The sequence below is a fragment of the Gopherus flavomarginatus genome (assembly GCF_025201925.1).
Source record: "Gopherus flavomarginatus isolate rGopFla2 chromosome 13 unlocalized genomic scaffold, rGopFla2.mat.asm SUPER_13_unloc_1, whole genome shotgun sequence".
NCBI lineage: Eukaryota > Metazoa > Chordata > Testudines > Testudinidae > Gopherus > Gopherus flavomarginatus.
The window spans coordinates 2,508,661-2,530,675 of NW_026114609.1; the positions used below are offsets into that span (position 1 = coordinate 2,508,661).

The window sequence follows — 22,015 nt, forward strand, 5'->3', positions numbered from 1 at the left end:
AGCAAGCACAAACATACTAGCCTATGAAGTAAATGTACCCTAATTTTTTGTGGGTGAGGAATGAAATTAGAGCATAGGAGGAAGGATTTCCGGCCCTTGTGCCCTATAAAAGAGGTAACCCACCTCACTAGAGCACTTTGCTCTATCATTGTGACTTAATTCCTCCACTCTCTCTATGTACTATCAGTAGGCTGTACTTTTTCTTAAATTTTAAGTTTCAAGGGAACTAGGCTAAGTTCGGTTTCCCTACGTTTTTAGTCTTTGTTTATTAGGTTTTGATTTTAAGTTTAACATATTCAAGTAAACCCTAAGTAACACTAGCATTTTCTAAGCACTGCATCTTTCATTTAAGAATTGAGAAACCTGAACTGCAAGGCTGGTCCTGTGTCTCTTACCACCAGGTTATCAAGGAAGGCTGTGAGTATATTAACCAAATTTTTGTTGCATATAATGCCATATGTATCTTTTGAATAGCAGTAATGCAAATGTAACTTTGTAAGTCAATTAAATTAAATAACATGTAAGCTAATCAATTAAATTTTCATCAAATTATCCAAATTAATATTATTAGTACACCCTAAATCACGGTACATGGGACAGAGAGTTGGAGTGCAGAGGGATGAAGGCACTGGTTCTAGAGGTGCTAACTCTGAGGTGGGGTTAGAATGAGACATTCAGAGTGCAGTAGAGGACTCAGGGTTAGGATAGAGAATTGGGCTGTGAATGGTCTGGAATGAGGCCAAGAAAGAGAAAACTGAGATGCAAGAGAGAAATCAAGCTAGAGCAAAAACCAGAGAAGAAATATGCGATGTGAGCTGCAAAGGGGAAAAAAAACCTCTGCCTATCCCCTCTCACCAAAGCATCTAAGAACCAGATGAGAGACATCTCTCTCCCACTACAACAACAATTCCAGTTGACCTGGACTGAGGAAGGAAATCTTCTCCTTTGCAGCACTAGCAAACCTGGATTGAGTCATGAACACCTCCCCCCATCCAATCTGGTGTTCCTGGCGTGGGACACGGGAGGTGCTCCTCTCTTCTCCATTTGGGACATGACGGGATAGCAGAAGTGACAGGGCTTTATGGGAAATAATTATTTGATTGATTCATGTGCAAGTCCTAGTCCTTCTTAATACAAACAAATGGTTTATCCTGCATGCTGATGCCAGTTTGGAGGGTCTGGGAGCAGTCCCGTACCAGGAAGTGGAAGGAAATGTAAATCTGTAGGCTTTGACAGCTGAGGACTGTCTGATAGCGAAACTCACTATCCCATCCACCAGCAACAGTTCTTGGTCTTGAAATGGGCCATCACTGAGAAATTTCGAGACTGCTTGTGTGGTGCTCAGTTTCAGGTGTGGACAGAGAACAATCCACTGACTTATGTGTTAACAAGGATTAAGCTGGATGCTACAAGGCAGAGATGGGTAGCTACTTTTGCTAGCCATAACTTCGCATTCAATACCAATGAGTTAGTATAATAGTGAATGTGATTTATCAGGACCACCAATTCTTGGCTGGCAGCAGGATGTAAGCAGGGTCGCTATGAACCCTACCCTGCCATCTGTTGGTGATCTGTTGTAAAGGCTTTTTGAGGTTGATGTCATTTGCATGGTTCCACCCAACCCGGATTGCATGATGGGAGTGCTTGTTCAAACGGTCATTTCAGCTGCTGTGGGATCCCCAGTCTCTTTGTTATTGGGGCAGGAGTAATGCAGTGTATTTTGCTGTTCGTTTTGGATCAAGGAGAGAGTAATTGTAGCTGGCATTTGAGGCCTGAGAGCTTCACCCTCGCCTGAAAAGTACTCATCATTAAGGGGTCTGGGTTCCCAATGCCTAAGGTTTGTGGGAGGCTGAAATGGATGTTTGTTTGTTTGGCAGACAGTGTGTGCTGGTTTAGTTCATGCTTTTCCTGGTGTGTAAGGACAGAGATGTTTTTGAATCTTTTTGAGTTGTTGTTAGTGGTGCAGTCGTTGGCCTTAAGGTTATGCTGTTTGATCTCTTTCAGGGTGTGTTTTGGTTCTGAAAGGTAAAAGGCAGCTGCTGTGTGTGTGGTGTTATGGAATGAGATGGCAAAGGTTGATTTGCAGAGGTGGTGCGTGTGCCGCAAAAGTTGTGTGGGCCCACCCCCAGCTCTGGTCCCAGAGGCCAGAATTTGCATTAACCCACCTGCTGACCTCTGACTAGGAATTTCGCCCTGCTAACTCTTCTAGCAAAACAGGCCAAAGAACGTGTACGCAAGCACTGTATCGCAGCCCCTGTGCTCTTTTCGGTTCCTTCCCACAGAACTTAAACTGCATACTAGTGCAGTCCCTTGCTGTTGCTTGTCTTAGAACTGTATGCATATGCTAGACCGTACCCTGTGCTGATTCCCGACTTTTGTGCTCCATACAGCCTTGCCCGTCTGTGGCGCAATGGGTTAGCGCGTTCGGCTGTTAACCGAAACGATGGTGGTTCGAGCCCACCCGGGGACGGCGATGAGCCCGTGCTACTTCCTTGCTTCCCCGAGGCCTGCAGGGAGCCTCCAAAGTCCCCTTTTGCTGCCTCTTGGCCTCAGTGCTTTCAGCTGGTGGCCCAAAGAGCGTGCTGGATGCCATTCAGAAGCCCGTCTCCCAGCAGCCGTGCCGGAGGCTCAGGCTTAATCCTCGAGGCCGAGCACAAAAACTTTCAGCCGGGAACATTTTGCTCCCTTCCCGCCTCCGCCAAAGCGGCAAGGGAGAAGGGGACGAGACACGCCTGCTCAGAGACGCCTCCCTTCCACTTCCCTGTAGGCTGTGCAAAGCTGTTGGCCTGCCTCATGCCTCGTCAGGAAAGAGCAGCCATGCTGCCCAAGCCTGAGTCACGTGCGCAGCCAGGCCCGCCCCGGCTGACGGCGCGCAGAGCCACGTGAGTCAATGGCAGGTCGAGTCGGTAGCCTCGGCTCTTTCCCCTCACAGCCACACAGCACTGTCTAGCGCACCGAGAGCCTCCCTCGTGTTCTCCCACGGCCCGCCGGGGTGGGTGGGAAAAGGGGACCAGGAAGCACTGCAGCCTCATTCTGGGACAGGAGGCCCTTGCCACACCCAGACCTCCCTCTTGCCTTCAGCCCAGGTAGCCAGGGAGCTCTCTGGCAGGCCACCGCCTCAGCCACCTCTTGCCGCTCTGCTGCTCACCGCCTCGCTGGAAGGCCCAGAGGGAAAAGAAACAAACACACACGTAGCAGAGAATGGTTTCGATCCATCGACCTCTGGGTTATGGGCCCAGCACGCTTCCACTGCGCCACTCTGCTGGCTCTTCACAGCCCTGCCACCCAGCCGGCACTATCCAGATTAGGGCCTTACGCGCTCTCGTGCTGGCAGGCGGATGCGCAGGCTGCTGGCAGCTGCCCTGGTCACAGGATTTTACAGCATCTGCAGGGTAAAAGGGATCTCTTTGGGGTTTGGACCCCACTGGGAGCTGGGTAGCTGAGTGCCGGAGACAGGAGCACTTCTTAAACTGTTCTCAGTTAAGCCTTCAGCTGGTGGGGGACGTGGTTCAGCCTTGGATCCCTGTCTGCAGCAGGCAAGCACCTCTGGCTCAATCGGCCCCCCTCGCTGTCTTAGCAGATTAAAACCCGGAGCAAACGCACAAGCCTTGCAAAGGAAGAGGAGCCGGGATCTCGAACAAATGTCAACATTTTATTAAGATGACGTTCAAAGAAAAAAAAACGGGTACGGTACAGTGTTTAGGAGCAGAAGTTTCTGGTGATCAGGGAACAACATACAGATTACCCGGGGGTGCGAAGTTCGGTTTAAGATCGGGTGGCATAAGGAATACATAATGTGCAATAGCCCCGACTGGGGGTAAAAGGTTAACGTACAGACACTGAGTTAGGAGGGTATGTTGTCCATGTGAGGGCTAAGTTCAGGTGTGGAGTATAAAGAGCGGATAGGACGATGAGGATGGATTGACCCGCATTTGGTGAGTTTGAACAGTCAGTGTTTTTTAATCTTTTCCACAATCTTGTTTAAGCAGGGTCGCTATGAACTCTACCCTGCCATCTGTTGGTGATCTGTTGTAAAGGCCTTTTGAGGCTGCTGTCATTTGCATGGTTCCACCCACCCCGGATTGCATGATGGGAGTGCTTGTCCAAACGGTCATTTCAGCTGCTGTGGGATCCCCAGTCTCTTTGTTATTGGGGCAGGAGTAATGCAGTGTATTTTGCTGTTCGTTTTGGATCAAGGAGAGAGTAACTGTAGCTGGCATTTGAGGCCTGAGAACTTCACCCTCGCCTGAAAAGTACTCATCATTAAGGGGTCTGGGTTCCCAATGCCCAAGGCTTGTCGGGGGCTGGAATGGATGTTTGTTTGGCTTTTGGCAGCCGGTGTGTGCTGGTTTGGTTCCTGCTGTCCCTGGTGTGTAAAGACAGGTGTTTTTGAATCTCTTTGAGTTGTTGTTAGTGGTGCAGTCATTGGCCTTAAGCTTATGCTGTTTGATCTCTTTCAGGGTGTGTTTTGGTTCTGAGAGGTAAAAGGCAGCTGCTGTGTGTGTGGTGTTATGGAGTGAGGTGGCAAAGGTTGATTTGCAGAGGTGGTGCATGTGCCACAAAAGTTGTGGGGGCCCACCCCCGGCTCTGGTCCCAAAGGCCAGAATTTGTGTAAACCTACCCATTGACCTGTTACTAAGAATCTGGTTTCAGAGTGTGGCACAAAAGCTGTGCCCCCAACTTAACTCTCAGAATCCAATCCACAAAATTTTTTTGCTGTGTGAGTGGTGAGGAGCTTTTTCCCCAACTATGGAGTTGTTTTCAATTTCTAGTGTGGAAAACAGATCACAGCCTAGCCCTTTAGAAATACTGGAAAACTGCTTTGAGTCACTAACCACTTTTTATTTATGGCTAGTTCTAAACATGGGTTAAAAACATAAAACATCCTATTTTTGAAATAGAGAGACACAAAGAGCATAAAACGTGCATTTAAAGATTCCACACAAAACCCATAGCACTAAGTGCAAATATTTCTTTTCAGTTTCTCTTATTTCACCATGTTTTGGAACCCATGTCCCTTGCCTAACGACATTCATGTAGGTTCGGGTGAGTCCCGAAATCATGAACCGCTAAGTTCCGTTCTACTGTCCTTGATTCATATCACCGGAATAACTGCACTTTATTACCACTGCCCTAATAAGAAAGAGACTGAGGATCCCACAGCAGCCGAAATGATCCTTTGGACAAGCACCCCCATCATGCAATCCGGGGTGGGTGGAACCATGCAAATGACAGCAGCATCAAAAGGCCTTTACAACAGATCACCAACAGATGGCAGGGTAGAGTTCATAGCGACCCTGCTTACATTCTCCCCCCAGCCAGGCAGATTGGACAAATGACCCGGGAATATTATAAAAATATTGCTCAGGCAGGCAGGAGTGAAATCAGGAAGGGCAACTCATGCTTGGAGTTGTAGCTAGCAAGAGATGTTAAGAGTAACAACAAGAAGGGTTTCTTCAGGTATGTTAGCAACAAGAAGAAAGTCAATGAAAATGTAGGCCCCTTACTCAATGAGGGAGGCAACCTAGTGACAGAGGATGTGGAAAAAACTAATGTAGTTGATGCTTCCCCCTGTCCCCATCTTCACGAACAAAATCAGCTCCCAGACTGCTGCACTGGGCAGCATAGCATGGAGAGGAGGTGACCAGCCCACTGTGGAGAAAGAAGTGGTTCAAATCTATTTAGAAAAGCTGGACAAGCAAGAATCCATTGGGCTGCATGCGATGCATCCGAGGGTGCTAAAGGAGTTGGCGGGTGTAATTGCAGGGCCACTGGCTATATTTGAAAAGTCATGGTGATCGGGGGAGGTCCCAGATGACTGGAAAAAGGCTAATGTAGTGCCCATCTTTCAAAAAGGGAAGAAAGAAGGAGGATCAGGGGAACTACAAGCCAGTCAGCCTCACCTCAGTCCCTGGAAAAATCATGGAGCAGGTCCTCGAGGAATCAATTCTAAAGCACTCAGAGGAGAGGCAAGTGATCAGGAGCAGTCAGCATGGATTCAGCAAGGGCAAGTCACGCCTGACTAACCTAATTGCCTTCTGTGAGGAGATAACTGGGTCTGCGGATCAGTGGAAAGCAATGGAGGTGTTACTCCTTGCCTTTATCAAAGCTTTTGATACAATCTCCCACAGTATTCTTGTCGGCAAGTTCAAAAAGTATCGGCTGGATGAATAGATTATAAAGTGGACAGAAAGCTGGCTAGGTCGTCGGGTTCAGCGGGTAGTGATCAATGGCTCCACGTCTAATTGGCAGCCGATATCAAGTGGCGTGCCCCAAGGGTTGGTTCTGGGGCTGGTTGTGTTCAACATCTTCATTAATGATCTGGAGGATGGCTTGGACTGCACTCTCAGCAAGTTTGCAGATGACACTAAACTGGGAGGAGCGGTCGATACGCTGGAGAGTAGGGATAGGATACAGAGGGACCTAGAAAAATTAGAGGATTGGGCTGAAAGAAACCTGATGAGGTTCAGCAAGGACAAGTGCCCAATCCTACACTTAGGACGGAAGAATCCCATGCACTGCTCCAGACTAGGGACCGAATGGCTAGGCAGCAGTTCTGCAGAAAAGGGCCTAGGGGTTACAGTGGATGAGAAGCTGGATATGAGTCGACAGTGTGCCCTTGTTGCCAAGAAGGCTAACGGCATTTTGGACTGTATACGTAGGGGCATTGCCAGCAGATCGAGGGACGTGATCGTTCCCTTCTATTCGACATTGGTGAGGCCTCATCTGGAGTACCGTGTCCAGTTTTTGGCCCCACACTCCAAGAAGGATGTGGAAAAACTGAAAAGAGTCCAGCCTAGGGCAACAAAAATGATTAGGGGGCTGGAAGACATGACTTATGAGGAGAGGCTGAGGAACTGGGATTGTTTAGTCTGCAGAAGAGAAGAATGAGGGGGGACTGATCGCTGCTTTCAACTACCTGACAGGAGGTTCCAAAAAGGATGGATCTAGACTGTTCTCAGTGGTACCAGGTGACGGAACAAGGAGCAATGGTCCCAAGTTGCGGTGGGGAAGGTTTAGGTTGGATATTAGGAAAACCCTTTTTCATGAGGAGGGTGGTGAAGCATTGGAATAGGTTCCCTAGGGAGGTGGTGGAATCTCCTTCCTTAGAGGTTTTTAAGGTCAGGTTTGACAAAGCCCTGGCTGGGATGATTTAGTTGGGGATTGAGTTGGAGTAGATGACCTCCTGAGGTCCCTTCCAACCCTGAGAGGCCATGATTTTTAAGCTGTTCCCGTGTATCAAGGTGAGCTGCAGCTCAGCGAACCCCAAGGACCTGAGGCCAGCTACTTTGCAGGAGAGACAGACCAAGCAGCAAGTACAACACGGGGTCGCACCCCGGCCGGCAGGTAGAATCTCATGTCTGAGATCCCGGCTCCTGTTCCTTTGCAAAGTGTGTGCTTTTGCTCCAGATTTTAGCTGTGGGCCAAGTGCCCTCTGGCTTCTCATCCGGGCTCCGTCCTCCATGTGCCTGGCCATCAGCAGGACTGTCTCAGGAGAGCAGCTTCCCCACCCTCACTGCATCCCAATCTCCGCCCAGCTGGGGAAGGAGCAGAGGCAGCTCGGAGAAAAGACTCCTTTGAACACCGGAGACGGCCGGAGCATCTTATTTGCATACCCACAGTGCATTGCCTGCAGTGAAGCGAGTCCCTGGTCAAGGGGCTGGTTTTGCTCCCTGTGTCCCCGGTTCCCATGATCCAACTCAGGCTGTCGATCGGTTCAATTCCATTTCCTCTAAAAGCTAGCAGTTTAGTGGGCTGTGAGAGTAGTCACCCTGACTTGTGGTAGGATATGCGGTTGCCCCGGCAGAGACTCTGCTTTTTTTTTTCTTTTTCTTTTTTTTTTCTTCCTTCTTCTTCTTTTTCTTCTCTCCCCTTCCCAGTTTGTATAAATCTTTTGCCTTTTACTAAAGATTTTTGTGGAGAGGAGCATTTATGAATTTGTACCCAATTTTTTTGAGGCTTTGTTTTGGTAAGGCAGTTCCCTGTTGTGAAAAAAACAGAAGGATACTATCTCAACTAGTGTCAGTAACTCAAGCTTTTCTATTAGTGTATGAAAACAACTGAGAGCTCTGAAAATGACTGTGTGGGATTTTTTGCCCCCCCCTTTTTTTTTTTTTGAGCTCATCGTGTTAGTGAGATGGCTTCCTAGCTAACAGGGGACTGTTTTGTGGTGTGTATTCTGCTGGCTCTTTGGTTTCATAAGTTTTTGGTTATCACACTTAAAGAGCAGCAAAGAATTGCGTTGTTGTTTGTGTTAACGTTTGGTCTGTCCTAAGAGTGTATGGTTTGGAGTCATTTGTAACTCTTGGGTTAGTTATTGTCAACAGCTTATTTTTGGGTCCCTGAGTTGAAAGGCTGCTCTTGCGGATTTCAGTTTGTCATTGTTGGAAGGTCAGTTAAAGAGCTGCTTTCTTAATCTAGTCCATGAGGGTTCTTACGCCGCCCTCCTTAATATACCTTCCAGAAGGTAATTGCATGGTTTCCCTCGTCTCCCCACAGAAGAGAAATTGTCCATCCCTTTCCTGTTGGGAAAACACCAGTGTTTTTAAATGTTTTGCCCAGATGAGGGATAGTTCATAGGAGCAGAAGAGGAGGAAGTTTGTGGCCATTTGAGTCAGATTCCTAGCATTTAAGGCCAGAAGGAACCAGCCGATCACCTCAGAGGGACTAAGGGGCACCAATGCCCCAAATAGCGAGGAACTGCTTTGATGCAATTGACTGTATGTTTGATATAGTTGCGTGGGAAGGAGCAGAAAAGAGCACTGGGGCTGCGGAATAGCGCTTGCATAGGCTTTCTTTGCCCTGGTTTCCTATAAGAGTTAACAGTGAGAGATTGGTAGTCACAGGTCAGTGGGTGGGTTTATGGAAATTAGGAGTCTAGAGGGGAAACCAAGGAGAGGAAGGCATCTGCAAGACTTGTCTGTCTTTGAACAGAATTGTGTGTTAAGGGTTCTTGCTTTGAATTCTTCCACTGGAGTCATTTCGGGGAAGTGATTCAGTCTTCCGTAGAGTTCCCTAGTTATGGTGTTTGTTGCATGTCTGGGAGCTCGTCCTGGTGAGGTTGAAATGGGTGGGCGCAGGGGTGTGCGTGCGTGGCAGAATGTCAGTATTGTTTCTTGGCTCTCTGGAGCTAAGATCAAAACATAGTGTCTGTTCATTATAATCTGTAATATGACTTTGATGTGAGCACTGTGTATTACCTTGATTTTTAAAAGAGAAGAATTAGTGACAACAGGAACTTGCTTTGTCTACCTCATGCATGGATCTGATATTGCAGTGTCTCCAGGAACAGTGTATCTTCTTCAGGGGAGAACCTTCTTTTTAGAAAAAGAGAAAAGAATTAAACTGTGATGATTTTTTTTTCAAGCAGATTTTTTTTGAAAAAGCAGAAAAATCTGGTGTTTTTAGTGGTTTTGTTTCTTTATGATAAACACAATACAGTTACACTTTCTTGGAGGTGTTTTGTGAGTCTGCAGATGTGAGAGGTTCTTCTTTGTCTTGCTAGATAATTATTTAAGAGGCTAGACTTCTTCTTTCTGCTGTGAGTCTTTTCAACAGTATCAGGGACAAATGCTTTCCGGACTCTGGGTCTGTTGGGGAGATGGTTGTTTTTTTTGTTTTTGTTTTTCTTGGGGTGGGGGCTTGGTAATATTTGAGATTACGTGTACATCAACAACTGCACAAGTTACACAGACTTCTCCGTACCCGACCTACGTTCTATGTATCTTGGTTCGTAAGATCGAGACAAGGCCCTAGATGTCGTGCTGCATCCGGCACACAAGGGCCCCAAGCCTGATTTTTTCCCCCCAAACTGACTGTAATCTAAATGCTAAATAATTACCCTTAACTTCTCATTATTGCCACCCTCACTATTGGAAAATCCCCAAAATCACAACAGTGACTTATAAACCATGAGAATTCTTTGTTTAAAAAATGTAATGTGGGTTCTCTATCTTTCCCTTCCAGTTTTCTGAACCAGGCAAGCTTGAAACTTACTTTTCTAGTGCAGCCAGAGCCCCAGAGAGCAGGAGCCCCTGGAGCCTGGGGCTGGCAGGCAGTGAGGTTCCTCACGGTTGTGTATTACACACACACTTTGCTCTCACCCACCAAGCATCAAGTGTGATCTCCTCAGGCACAAGAACAGCCTTAACATGGAGTCACAGACAGCCCCCTTGGGCACCCTGACTCTAGCTTGCCACCCAGGTGTAGTAGAAGCTGCTGTAACACTCAAACTCTGTATGTCCTTTAGGGCTAACCCTAGCCAAACAGCCGGGATCCCTTGCTTATGCTTAGAAGGCATGCCGTCTCCTTGAAGTCCAAGCAGCATCGCGGGTGGGGACAACAGTTTCTTCCTGACAGAGATTTTTATTCCATTCCCCCAGAGCTCAAGCTGATGGGGGCAAGTGTTTGTGCAGGTCTCTGCCTCCTCGTGGGTGTGTGAGGGGGAGCAATCAACCAGGTCTTTTGTCCATGGATGATCCACAGTGGCCTGTCTGATGTCTCAGTCAGGGCCTTCTCCTGTTGGAAAGGAGATGACGCTTCTTCTGGTAAACTAGCATTTCACACTTGGTAATGCTTCCCTCCTGACTGGTGGCGGAGTGGCAGCAAGGGGGTTTACAGCTTTAGTGCCAACGCTTATATATCACCTTACAACACAGGCTACGGCTATTATAGGTGAGAAGAATGCATGCAGCAATTGACAAGCTAGTCATAAACTCTAAACACATTTTTATGAATCTAATGCCTGTTTTAACAACACTAACAAACAGGTGAGCAAGACTAGTTTCCAGCCATGCGTTTGTCACTTATCAGTAAGGCCTAGGGGCCTTGGCGTGAGCTGGCACCTGGTCTGCCAGCGTCAGAAGAGGATCTTCCCTCTCTTATCCCCAGGTGTTTGTACTGGGAGCAGTACTGTTCAACTTATTCATAAATGATCTGGGGAAAGGGGTAAACGGTGAAGTGGCAAAATTTGCAGATGATACAAAATTGCTCAAGATAGTTAATTCCCAGGCAGACTGCGAAGAGCCACAAAGAGATCTGACACAACTGGGTGACGGGACAACCAAATGGCAGATGAACATCGGCGCTGTTAAGTGCAAAGTAATGCACGTTGGAAAACAGAATCCCAACTATCCCTATAAAAAGATGGGGTCTAAATTAGCTGTTACCACTTGAGAAAGAGATCTGGGAGTCGTTGTGGATAGTTCTTTGAAAACATCCACTCAATGTGCAGCGGAGTGTTGGGAATCATTACGAAAGGGATAGGTAAGAAGACAGAAACTATCATATCGCTTCAATATCAATCCACGGTATGTCCACATCTTGAATACTGTGTGCTGATGCAGTCGCCCCAATCTCAAAAAAGATCTATTGGAATGGGAAAGAGTCAGAAAAGGACAACAAAGATGATGAGGGGATATGGACCAGCTTCTGTCTAAGAAGAGATTCATAAGATTGGGACTTTTCATCTTGGAAAAGAGACGACTAAAGGGGGATACGACGGAGGTCTATAAAACCATGACAGGTGTGGAGAAAGTAAATATAAAAGAAAAAAAAAGCTGTGGCTCTTTGACGGCAGCTCAACCACACTGCTTCTTCTGCGGCAGTTCGGCGGCGAGTCCTCCCTCCCTTCCTCTTTGGTAGACATTTGGTGGCAGCTCAAAGACTAAGACAGGAAAAGAGGGACCTGCCGCCGAATTTCCGCCAAAGACCAGACATGCTGACCCGATACCAGACGGGCCACCCCTTTGAATTGGCTGCTCCAAGCACCTGCTTGCTACGCTGGTGCCTGGAGCCAGCCCTGCTCCCGTGACAAGCAGGGGCTGGTGCAGAGCATGGCAGGGCAGGGAGATGACATCTCCTCTAATAGCGGGGCCCTTTCACAGCAAGGGAAGCACCTCCCCGCAGTAGCACAGACCCACTTACTCCTCCTGATTTCTCCTGACACCAGCACCACCCTTCCCGGCAGCACCTGCTTCCAGACTCGCACCAGAAATGGGAAGTTTAGGCCGGGCCTGGCAGCAGCTGTCAGGAAATGGAAGCAGGAGACACAAACACTCCCATTGTGCTGTGGGGCCCATCCTGGCTGGTGGGAGATAGAGGCAGTGGACACTACCACCCCCATGGTGCCGTAGGGTTTTCAGATAGGGTGCCCTCCCCAGGGTTGGGCTCCAGGGGAGGTTTGGCATCTTAAGGGACTGGGTGAAGAGGCTTGGAGGAAGTTTGAAGACCAACAGTGAAGGGGAAGTTGGACACTGGCCAGAATACCAGAGAGACAAGGCAGGTGAGGTGATACCTGTTACTGGACCAGCTTTGGAGTCACACAAGGTCTTCTTCATGGAAGGGAAAGGTGCTCAGAGCATCACAGTTCAACAGAAGGTGGAACACTCTGCCCCAAACACCAGACTTTCCCCTACTTACTGGAAAGGGGCGGCAGTCCCCACTGTCCTGTCAACAGCCCCACCACGTAACCCAGAGGTGGCTGCATCTTAGCACCAAGACACCAGTGGTCACCGCTCCAGAGGAGATGGTACATACAGGCCACTGCCCTACGTGGCCACCAGACGTCACAGACTGTGCTCTGTCTTAGCTGGCCCCACATGTTACTGCCCCAAGAGGTGAGGTAAACACAGGCTACTACTCAAACTGAGCACCTGGAGTCACTGCAGCAAAGGTTAAGGAGGATACAGGCGGGGCACTGTTGCACATGGCCACCAGGTGGCACTGCTGCAATGGCGCTGGTGTGGTGGAGATGATAAACAGGCCACTGCCTGATGTGGCCACTACCACAATGGCGTGGGGAGAGGGGGAGGGAGATACCAATAGGGCACTGACACACCAGGGCACCACGGGGAGGTCACTGCTCCAATTAGTAGAGATACACATCGGGTAGTGCCCCAACTGGGGGCCCTACCCTAGAGAGAGGGGGGGGCTGGGGAGAGAAGAGGAAATCAAAGGCCACTGCCTCACTTAGCCATCGGGGTCACTACCTAAATAGGGGACACACACACACAGGGCACTGCCCCACCTGACCAGCAGTGGTCACTGCCCCAATTGGGGGATACACAGAGGGTACTACCCCACAGGGATGCCAGGGATCAGTGCCTGCCATACCTGGCACACGGGTAGAGGGGATAGGGTGACCAGATGTCCCGATTTTATAGGGACAGTCCCGATAGTCGGGACTTTTTCTTATGTAGGTGCCTATTATCCTCCACCCTGTCCCGATTCTTCACACTTTCTATCTGGTCACCCTGGGGGCGGGGGAGGGAGGGGGCTACACAAAGGGCACTGCCATACTGGGCCAACCGTGCACATCCCTAGTGGGGGAGTGATACACACCAGAAGCAGGGCTCACTGCCACAAATGGGTTGGAAGATACCCAGGGCACTGCTTGACACAGCCACCCAGGCACCCTGCCACCTTGGGGGAGGTGAAGAATACACCTTGGGCACTGACTCCTCTGGCTATTAGTGGTCACATGCCCAATATAGGGGTTGGGGGGGAGTAAATATACACAGGGGACTGCCCCACCTGGGGAACACGTGTCAACGAGATGAGAGTGAGATACGCAGAGGGCCCTGCCCCAATGGCTGATATACACACAAGGCCCTGCCTCACCTACGCACCAGCGCTCACAGGCACAATGGCAGTGGTGGGGTCACATAGACAACTGCCCTCAGTTGCCACCAGGGGTCACTGCAGCAATGCCAGGGGGGATACATGCCAGACATTGCTGCCCCTCGCCACCAGGAGTCACTGCTCCTACAAGAAGGCACCTACAGGACACTCCCGTGCCTGGCCAGCAGGGGTCACTATCACTGGGGAGGGGCTATGGGGAAGCTGAGAAAGAGCAACTACATGCAGTGGGGAAAATCATAATCTACCAGGGAGAAAGAACGGACTCCGCTAGGACATCACACCAACTCCGGTCAGGCTGGATACCAGCAATTCGGGGCTGGAGCAGTTCCAGCTAGAGGCTGGGTGGAGACAGGTGACCTCGGTTTCTGCGCTGAGCAGGCTACTTTGGCAGCGAGGAGGGACAGGGAACCCCCTGCCCAGGTTCTTGCTGCCCAAGGAAGGGGAGATCTGCGACACTCTTTGGAGTAGCTGGTTCAGCAGCCGTGAGCCACACGCTTCTCCCTGCCTGAGCTCTCCAGGAGCACATTACGTACAGGTGTGCACTGGATGTAGGCACCAGTGTAACAACAGGGCCAGACTCCGCTGAGTGCTGCCTGTGAGAGACAGGGCCAGAGTCAGACGGGCAGATGGGGGAAGGACATGACAGAGCCAGCGGCCATGAGCTGATCCCATCACAAGTCCAGCCTGTGACATCACTATCCGTCCCTACAGCTCTCCATCTGTCCCGCTGTCCGTCCAACCCTCAACCCCTCATCCATCCCCAATGTATGTCACACACACCCCTTCACCCATCTGCCTCACACACTCATCTATTTCCTCATGCATCCTGCTGTCCCTCTGATTGTCCCTGCAGTGCCTAGCACAAGGAAGCATAGTGGACCCTGAGCGAGGCTTTTGGGTGATGCATAATGGAGCTAGCGGGTGAAAGGGGCATCTCTAATCCCAGCCCCACTTCTCCTCTGCCCAAAGCCACGACCATGAGCCCACCCCTCTCAGTCTCAGACCTCACAGCCCCAAAGACATGAACGGCCACTCACACTGTGACCTAGTTACAGCAATGAGGTCTTCCCGAAGATAGAAGGTGGGAGGAGCAACCCTCAATCCTAGCAGGCAGGACACATCCTTCCCAGTATGGCAGAGACCCTGCCCGTGGGCAGATAGACCCAGCTGAGTCCATAGGAGACTAGGGGAGGAGGAGCAGAGGAAGAGAATGCAGGCAACTGAACATGACAGGTGTCCATGAAAGGAAAGAGAGAGAGTTTGAGTGAAAGTTGGCCAACACAGAGATAGAAACCTAGGAGGACGAAAGAAATGCACAACAGGGAGTCACCCTCATGGATTCAACTTTCTGCTAGGGAGCACACACCACTCCTGGCCAGAGAGATGATCAGCTCTCGCAAATGGCAACATCATCTCCCCTGAAGCCAAATCTAGTCCAGAAACCAACACCCAGGTAACAAGAAGTCCCTGCCTGGAGCCAGGACGGCTGTGACCAGAGCCCTTCCCAAACCAGATACACATCTCACCAACAGAGACGGTTACTCTTGTCCCAGTTCGGCAGCTCTTGCCTGCCATCAACAGGATTCACGCTGTCACTGCTCTCGATCACTTTCCATCTCACCTCAGGGCTGGACTCCGTTCCTGCGACTTCTTTTCCCTTGGTATGAAACACAACACAAGAGGAAAAGAGAAAGCAATGGTGGTGAGGCTCCTCTTCTCGCTACTCCCGCACCCCAGGGCTTCGGCTTCAACCCTCCTCCCATTCTGCCATCACAGCTACAATTAGAAATCTGAACCCGAGGCTCACACCTGGTTGTCTCCCCAATCCTAGGCCCTGTCCAGTATGTCTTCCTCCACAGAAGTTATCTGGCCTCATCTTGCACTCCATCTTCATATTGCTCTTTCCTTCCCAGAGCTCCTACTCTGCTCCTCAGGCCTGTCTGTCCTCAGCTCCGCAGGCAGAGGGGAAGGGGCATGATGGGAACACATACACTCCATTCCACACACCACACAGCATCCACAGGGCTACCAAAACACCTCATCTTCGGCCAAAACCACACCCCACCCCGAGGGAGCAAAAAGCCTTTGTGAGCACAGCACACACAAGACAGGAAAACATTAATACCCACAGCCAGACCAGCCAAAGTAGGAGCTTCCTCACCTTCCCGGCCACAGGTCCATGGGGCTCATGGATGGAGAAGTTTGCTGGGCTGTGGGGGTCCCTGAAGAACTAGCTCAGCATGAGAATGACTGGGATGTATGTGGAGGCCTGACTGTGGGCTGGGGTGTCCAGGAGGACCTAAGGGAAGGGAATAGGGGGATTAGAGATAGAAGAGGGAGGGGTTACCAAGGACCATTGTGGGAATGTGGGATTTAGAGAGCCCAGAGTGGATGGGTGTCGGCATGTTGGACAACCCCACAGTGGTTGAAAAGGGGAACCTGGCAGGTTTGGGTGTAGCAGAGATTGAAGATGAGGAACCTCACACCCTGGGGATGATCTGGGGGAGTGGGAGGATGGGAAAGTGGGGCCCAGCAATGAGAAATGGGTTGGAGGCAATTAGGGGTGGGGCGCTGAGAACAGGGATGGGGGAGGAGGAGGAAGGGGGGGCGGGGTGCTGAGGACGGGAAGGAGGATGTGGGGACTGGGGCGAGAGGAGGTCAGTGTCGGGGTGCTGAGGACAGGGGGGAGGAGGAGGTCTGGGCAGAGGGAAAGGCCAGGCAGAGTGTACACGATGGGGGAGGGGATGCTGGGGGCTGAGGGATCCCCACAGATGGGGGTGGGGCTGGCGAGAGGGTCACAACAGATGATGGGACACTGGGGGGGCAGGTTGTGGGGGCTTGAAGGTGCTGTAGGGGCCCTACAGAGGGAGAGGAGGGGGCGGTGCTGGCAGGAGAGTCACAGCAAATGGAGGGTGGACACCGGGGGGGCAGGTTGGGGAGGTTGAAGGCCCCGCGGCCCCAGGCTGCCGCTTGTGGGGCTGCTCCCAGACAGCTCAGCCCCCCCCGTTGCCCCCCCAGGCCCAGCGGGGGGGGGGGGTTGAAGCCCTTTCACTCCGCGCTGCCTCTGCCCTGTGCCCCCCCCGCCCGGCTCCCACGGGCCGGGGCTGCTCCCGGGGCAGGGGCTGGGCCTGGTGCCTGGAACTGGGTGTCTGAGCCCCCGGCCCCCCCGTGCGGAGCCGCCTCTCCCCGTCCCGCCTCAGCGCCCCTCGGCCCGGCCCCGCCCGCCGGCTGCCCCCGAGCCCGCGTCCCCCCCGCAGCGCCGGGGCGGGTCCCACTGGTGCCCCCCCCGGCTCCCCGTGGGGAGGGGGCAGGGGCAGCGAAGCCTCGGGGCAAGGGAACCAGGCCCGCACCCCACGTGCCGAGTCTCTGTCCCGCGCTCTCTCCGCCAATCAGGGAGCGGGGAGGGGCGCGGCGATCTGACGAGCTACGGCCCCTCCGCCAATAGAAGCCGCATGTGAGAGGGAGAACTACGCTTCCCAGTGTGCACCGGGAGGGGGAGCGTTGCCTGAGCAACCGTTTGTCACTTCCGCTCTGAGACGAGCCAGGAACTACAACTCCCAGCCTGCCCCGGGGCACTTCCGTCCTCTCGAGCCCAGGTGAGGGCGGGTCCCTGGGTCAATCGCACACCTCCCGCCCCGCCCCCCAGAGAGCCCCGGCCCCGCCCTCCCCAAGCTGCAGCTCCTGACGCGAACTCTCGTGTCCCGGGGTCTCGGCCTGGCCCCGCCCCCCGCAGCGCGGCGCCCCCCAGTGCAGTGGGGGCTGCCGGGCGCCTGCTTCTCCCCTGGGCTCGTCTGTGCCGCCCCGATGTGCCCCGCGGGGCTGTCGGGGGCGGGGGCGTTGGGTGGAGCCCTATGGAAACACGGGGCAGGGCTGGGAGCCAGGACTCCTGGGTTCTCCCCCCAGCTCGGGGAGGGGAGTGGAGATTAGGGGGTGGAGTGGGGGAGGGGCTGGGGGGGTCTCCTGCCCAAGAGGCAAGTCCAGGAGCTGGTGTCGGGCAGCAGGTCACTTGTGGGCCCCGAGTGTCCGATCTGGAAACAGCTGCCTGTCCCCACGCCCGGGGACTGCGCGTGGCTGGCAACCGTCTCCTTGTACCTGAGAATTATCCATACACCCCAGGGGTGTGAGCCCTGCGCTCCCCTGTCAGTGCCTGGGGCACAGAGCCATGTGTACGAGTCACTGTCTGTGCGGGGATGTCAGTTCGTACAGACTTTGCTGGTGCTTTTCCTGTAGCCTGTGGTAAAATAAGGCAATTAACTAGATGCGTTGATGGAAGTTCTCTGCGTATCCTCAGGGGTACACGTACCCCTGGTTGAGAACCACTGATGTAGGGGAACCCAGGCCCACCCCCCTATTCTGACTTCCAACCCCGTACCCTGGGCAGCTGGCTCAGCTTTGCTTACCTTGCATCAGCCTCAAGTCGGCTTCATTGTGTCTCCAGTTGCAGCATGGCCAGGCATCAGAGAGAGGAAGTTTCCTCTCAGCTGTAAAAGCAGCAAGGGCTCTATGAGGGGTCGGTGCTGCTGGAGAAATTATTGACACTTTCTCTAGTCTCCTTTTCAGATTTTGCCCCATTTTCTCTTTAATTCTCCAATGTTAATTTAACAATCTCGGATTTGGGATATTTTCACACCCGTTTGACCTGCAGCAAATTTTCTTCCTTTCTTTGGGAAATTGTCCTGAATCATTCCCCAAACGAGAAAGGGCTTAATGGATGCAGTTTGCAGAGCCCTGAGACACAGCTGCGGCTGGGGTGGGCTGGGATGGCCATTCTCTGCTGGCGAGGAAGGGGACAGGAGCAAAAAGTCCACAGTGGAGACTGTCCAGCACAAGGTTACGCAGTCCTGGCTACTGCTATCCCCAACTGCCAGTCACCTACCTGCCCCTGCTTCTGCTTCCTTCCCACTGCCAGGAAGTTTTCCTGCTCCACACTCCCCTCACATACCCTCTTAAAGCACCTCCTCAAAGGGCTCCCTGCTGCCATGTGAATGGTGTGGGTGTGTGTGTGTGTGGGGGGGGAATTATTGCTGTCTGTTAATTGAACTTCCACTGTCCAATTACTCTCACTTAATATAAAATATCTTCATATTCGGGTGGTTTTCTTTCATTAGCAAATGTTTCTTTTTAGACCCATTTCTTCCCCAGTTCTCAAAGATACATATAAAATATCCTGTGTGCAGCGCTGTAGTAGGCAGGGTGGTCCCAGGGTATTGGAGGCTTCCCCCTTAGTTTGTATATGTAACCCTTCTGCCCCTCTGAGTTGGCAGCAACAAGGGCCGGGTTCCGTATCCAGGGGTTCCGTTTCAATAACCCAATGCTAAACCAGCTCGAGCCCCCACCCAGTGACCTGGGAAAATCTTACACACACCCCTAGGCACCTCAAAGAGGTAATGCTTCCCCTCCCGCAAGCACAGAGTCTCGGTGTAGCAGAAAAGGTTTAATACATGAGATAAACAACAAACACTAAATTGGGAAAACACCTCAACTAGAGTTCATAGACCAAACCGTGAGCAAAGACCCACCCCAGGAAATTGGGCTGTGTCCTCTTTCCTGGGCCCTTGAGTCCAGCAACCCCAAAATCACCCACAATCCCAAAAGTCCCACAATCCAAAAGTCTCTGTCCTGGGTCAGTGCAACCCCAAAGTTCGAGAGTCTATCTGCAGAGGTCCCTCCCACCAGCCTGGGTAGAAAGGGGCACCTTACGTGGTCCAGGGCCAACTGCCCTGCCTCTCCGTGGGTTCTGCTCCCGCCTTCTCCATGAACTGCTCCGCTTTACCAGCCGCTCCACTCTGCTCCACCAGCCATCCTCACAAACTGCTCCAGTCCACCAGCTGCTCTGCTCCATGAGCTGCTCCAGTTCTCCCTGCAAACTGCTCAGCTCCGCTCGCTCTGTGGACCACTCCACCCGTCCCACAGCTACGCCACTCTGCTCCACCAGCTGTCCTGTGATCCACTCCAACCATCCCCATAAACTGCTCCACTCCACCAGCTGCTGTGTTCCACAGTATAGCTTCAGGCTCCCCCACTAGTTAGCACAGTACTCAGCACTGTCTGCTCAGTAATTTCAGCTCATAGTATGGGAGCCCCAGTGCTAGTGCACTATTAGCTAAAAGTGAGTTCAGCTAAGTAACCTGTATTCAGATTCTTAAAGGAATAAAACATCAACTCTGACATTCCACAGTGGAGAAAAGAGGATGTGCAAATTGGTGTTCCAGACCCTCACAGAGAACCCACACCCTCAAGTACACACACCAGTCCCCAATCTCTCTTCTTCATGGGGACTTGGAACCCATGTCCCATGTTTAGCAAGTACCACCCAACTGAGGTTGAGTCATCTCTGTCACAAAGCAGTCCCACAGCTCCCCATTCACACAATCAGGGTGACAAACTTTTTTTTTCCTGCCCCAATAACAAAGAAATTGGGGATCCCAGAGCTGTTAAAATAACCATCCCAGTCTGCTGTGGGCTTATGCTAAGTGGAGGGTGGATGCCAATGCAAATCTTTCCCCATTCTTTGAAATTCTTGGAATTCTTTCCACATTCGCTACAATTCACCACCAGATGTCAGGGTAGCACTCATCCTGACTCTGCTTACATCAATGCTTGGTGTTATTCTCCAGCCCATTCCTTATGAATACTAACTTGATGTTAACTTTTTTGCTGGCAGCTGTGAATTGAGGGGAGCTTTTCACTGATCTGTCTACAGCAACATGCAGATCCCGTTCTTGGGTTGTGTAGCCGATAATCTGTTCTGCTGCCGTCGCTAGGTGTAATGCATGTTCAGTACAGGTTTCTCCCCTCTTCCCTTTTTGTATTTCTTCTCCCTACTAGTGTTGGAGTGTCCTTCTCCTCAAGTTAGTGTATTAATGATCTCATCTTGGGGTCATATGTGTCAATTCATTGTTACGTCTTCAGAGAACTATCCATGATGACTCCAAGATCTCTTTCCTGATTAGTTGTAGCTAAATTAGCCCCCATCATATTGTATGTATAGTTGGGGTTATGTTTTCCCAACGTGACATTTATCCACCTTAAATTTCATTTGCCATTTTGTTGCCCAATCACTTAGTTTTGTGAGATCTTTTTGAAGTTCTTCGCAGTCTGCTTTGGTCTTAACTATCTTGAGCAGTTTAGTATCGTCTGTGAACTTTGCCACCTCACTGTTTACCCCTTTCTCCAAATCATTTATGAATAAGTTGAATAGGATTGGTCCTAGGGCTAACCTAGGAAAATGACAGCAGCAAGATGGAGTCTGGAGTCACACGGGCAGGTCACATGTCCATGCATGATTCAATTTGCAGGCCTACGCCATTGTTTATATGTTAGTTTGAATGTTCCCAGGAAAGCTCAGATGTGGATTGGCATTTTCCAAAGTCCATTGTCAGTGAAGCATTTCTTGATTGGGCACTTACTGAGAATAGTCCTTTTTCAACAAGCTGACCAAATGCATCACTGAGGCTACTTGAAATCAAATACATTTGAGATACAAGTACATAGCCCATATTCTTAACTTCAGATACAAAAATGGTACACACATACAGCTAGTATAATTATAACCAGCAAATCATAACCTTGTCACAGACACCTCACATGACAACTTTTGCACAATATTTGTTGAAAATATATAATAGTGGTGGCAGCAATGATCTATATGGTCCCAGTTGATATTAATAATGTCACAGCCTACAGAGAAGTGGGAGGGAGGCGTCTTCTAGCAGGCGTTTCTCCTACATTTCTCCGTTGCCGCTTGGGCGGAGGCAAGAATGGAGCAAAACACGCCTGGCTGAAGGTTTTGCGTTCAATTTTGAAGATTAAGCCTGAGCCTCCGGCATGGGTGCTGGGAGATGGATTTCTGAGTTGCATCCAGCACAGTCTTTGGGCCTGAGCTGAAACCACTGAGGCCAAGAGAGATGGGTTTAAGGTGGCCTTTGAGGCTCCCAGCAGGTCTTGAGGAGCAAGGGGTAACCGCCATCCCTGGGGGAGCTCAAACCACCATCCTTTCGATTAACAGCAAAACACAAAGACCCATTGCGCCACAGAGACACATGTCTGCTGTTACCAAGGCTGCTGCCTAGCAGCGTGCCCATCTGCCTGCCAGCGCTAGAGCTCACAAGGCAAGTGTGGGTGCTGGAGGTAAAGAGCCAGTAGAATGACACAGCAGCTCTAAAGGGGAGTGAAGGCCAGGAGTGAGGGGTTCAGGGCATGGGAAGGGGCTCTGGGCTGGGGCAGGGGGGTAAGGATGTGGGAGGGGGTGAGGGCTCTAACAGGGGATGAAGGGCAGAAATGAGGGGTTCAGGGTACAGGAAGGGGCTTCAGGATGGGCAGGGGGTTGGGGTGCAGGAAGGGGTGAGGGCTCCGGCTAGGGATGTGTGTAACC

General features: G+C 51.2%; 4 non-coding genes across 4 annotated transcripts; 3 read left to right on the top strand and 1 right to left on the bottom strand.

Moving 5' to 3' along the window:
- The first annotated feature begins 2,394 nt into the window (after positions 1-2,394).
- TRNAN-GUU (transfer RNA asparagine (anticodon GUU)) lies at positions 2,395-2,470 on the top strand. The gene has a single exon. It is a non-coding gene; the product is annotated as a tRNA-Asn (tRNA).
- Positions 2,471-3,192: 722 nt separating this feature from the next.
- On the bottom strand, positions 3,193-3,264 carry TRNAM-CAU (transfer RNA methionine (anticodon CAU)). The gene has a single exon. It is a non-coding gene; the product is annotated as a tRNA-Met (tRNA).
- A 4,596-nt stretch (positions 3,265-7,860) lies between these two features.
- LOC127041036 (U5 spliceosomal RNA) lies at positions 7,861-7,977 on the top strand. Its single transcript, XR_007771618.1, has one exon. It is a non-coding gene; the product is annotated as a U5 spliceosomal RNA (small nuclear RNA).
- A 1,131-nt stretch (positions 7,978-9,108) lies between these two features.
- LOC127041024 (U2 spliceosomal RNA) lies at positions 9,109-9,302 on the top strand. Its single transcript, XR_007771607.1, has one exon. It is a non-coding gene; the product is annotated as a U2 spliceosomal RNA (small nuclear RNA).
- Positions 9,303-22,015: the final 12,713 nt, after the last annotated feature.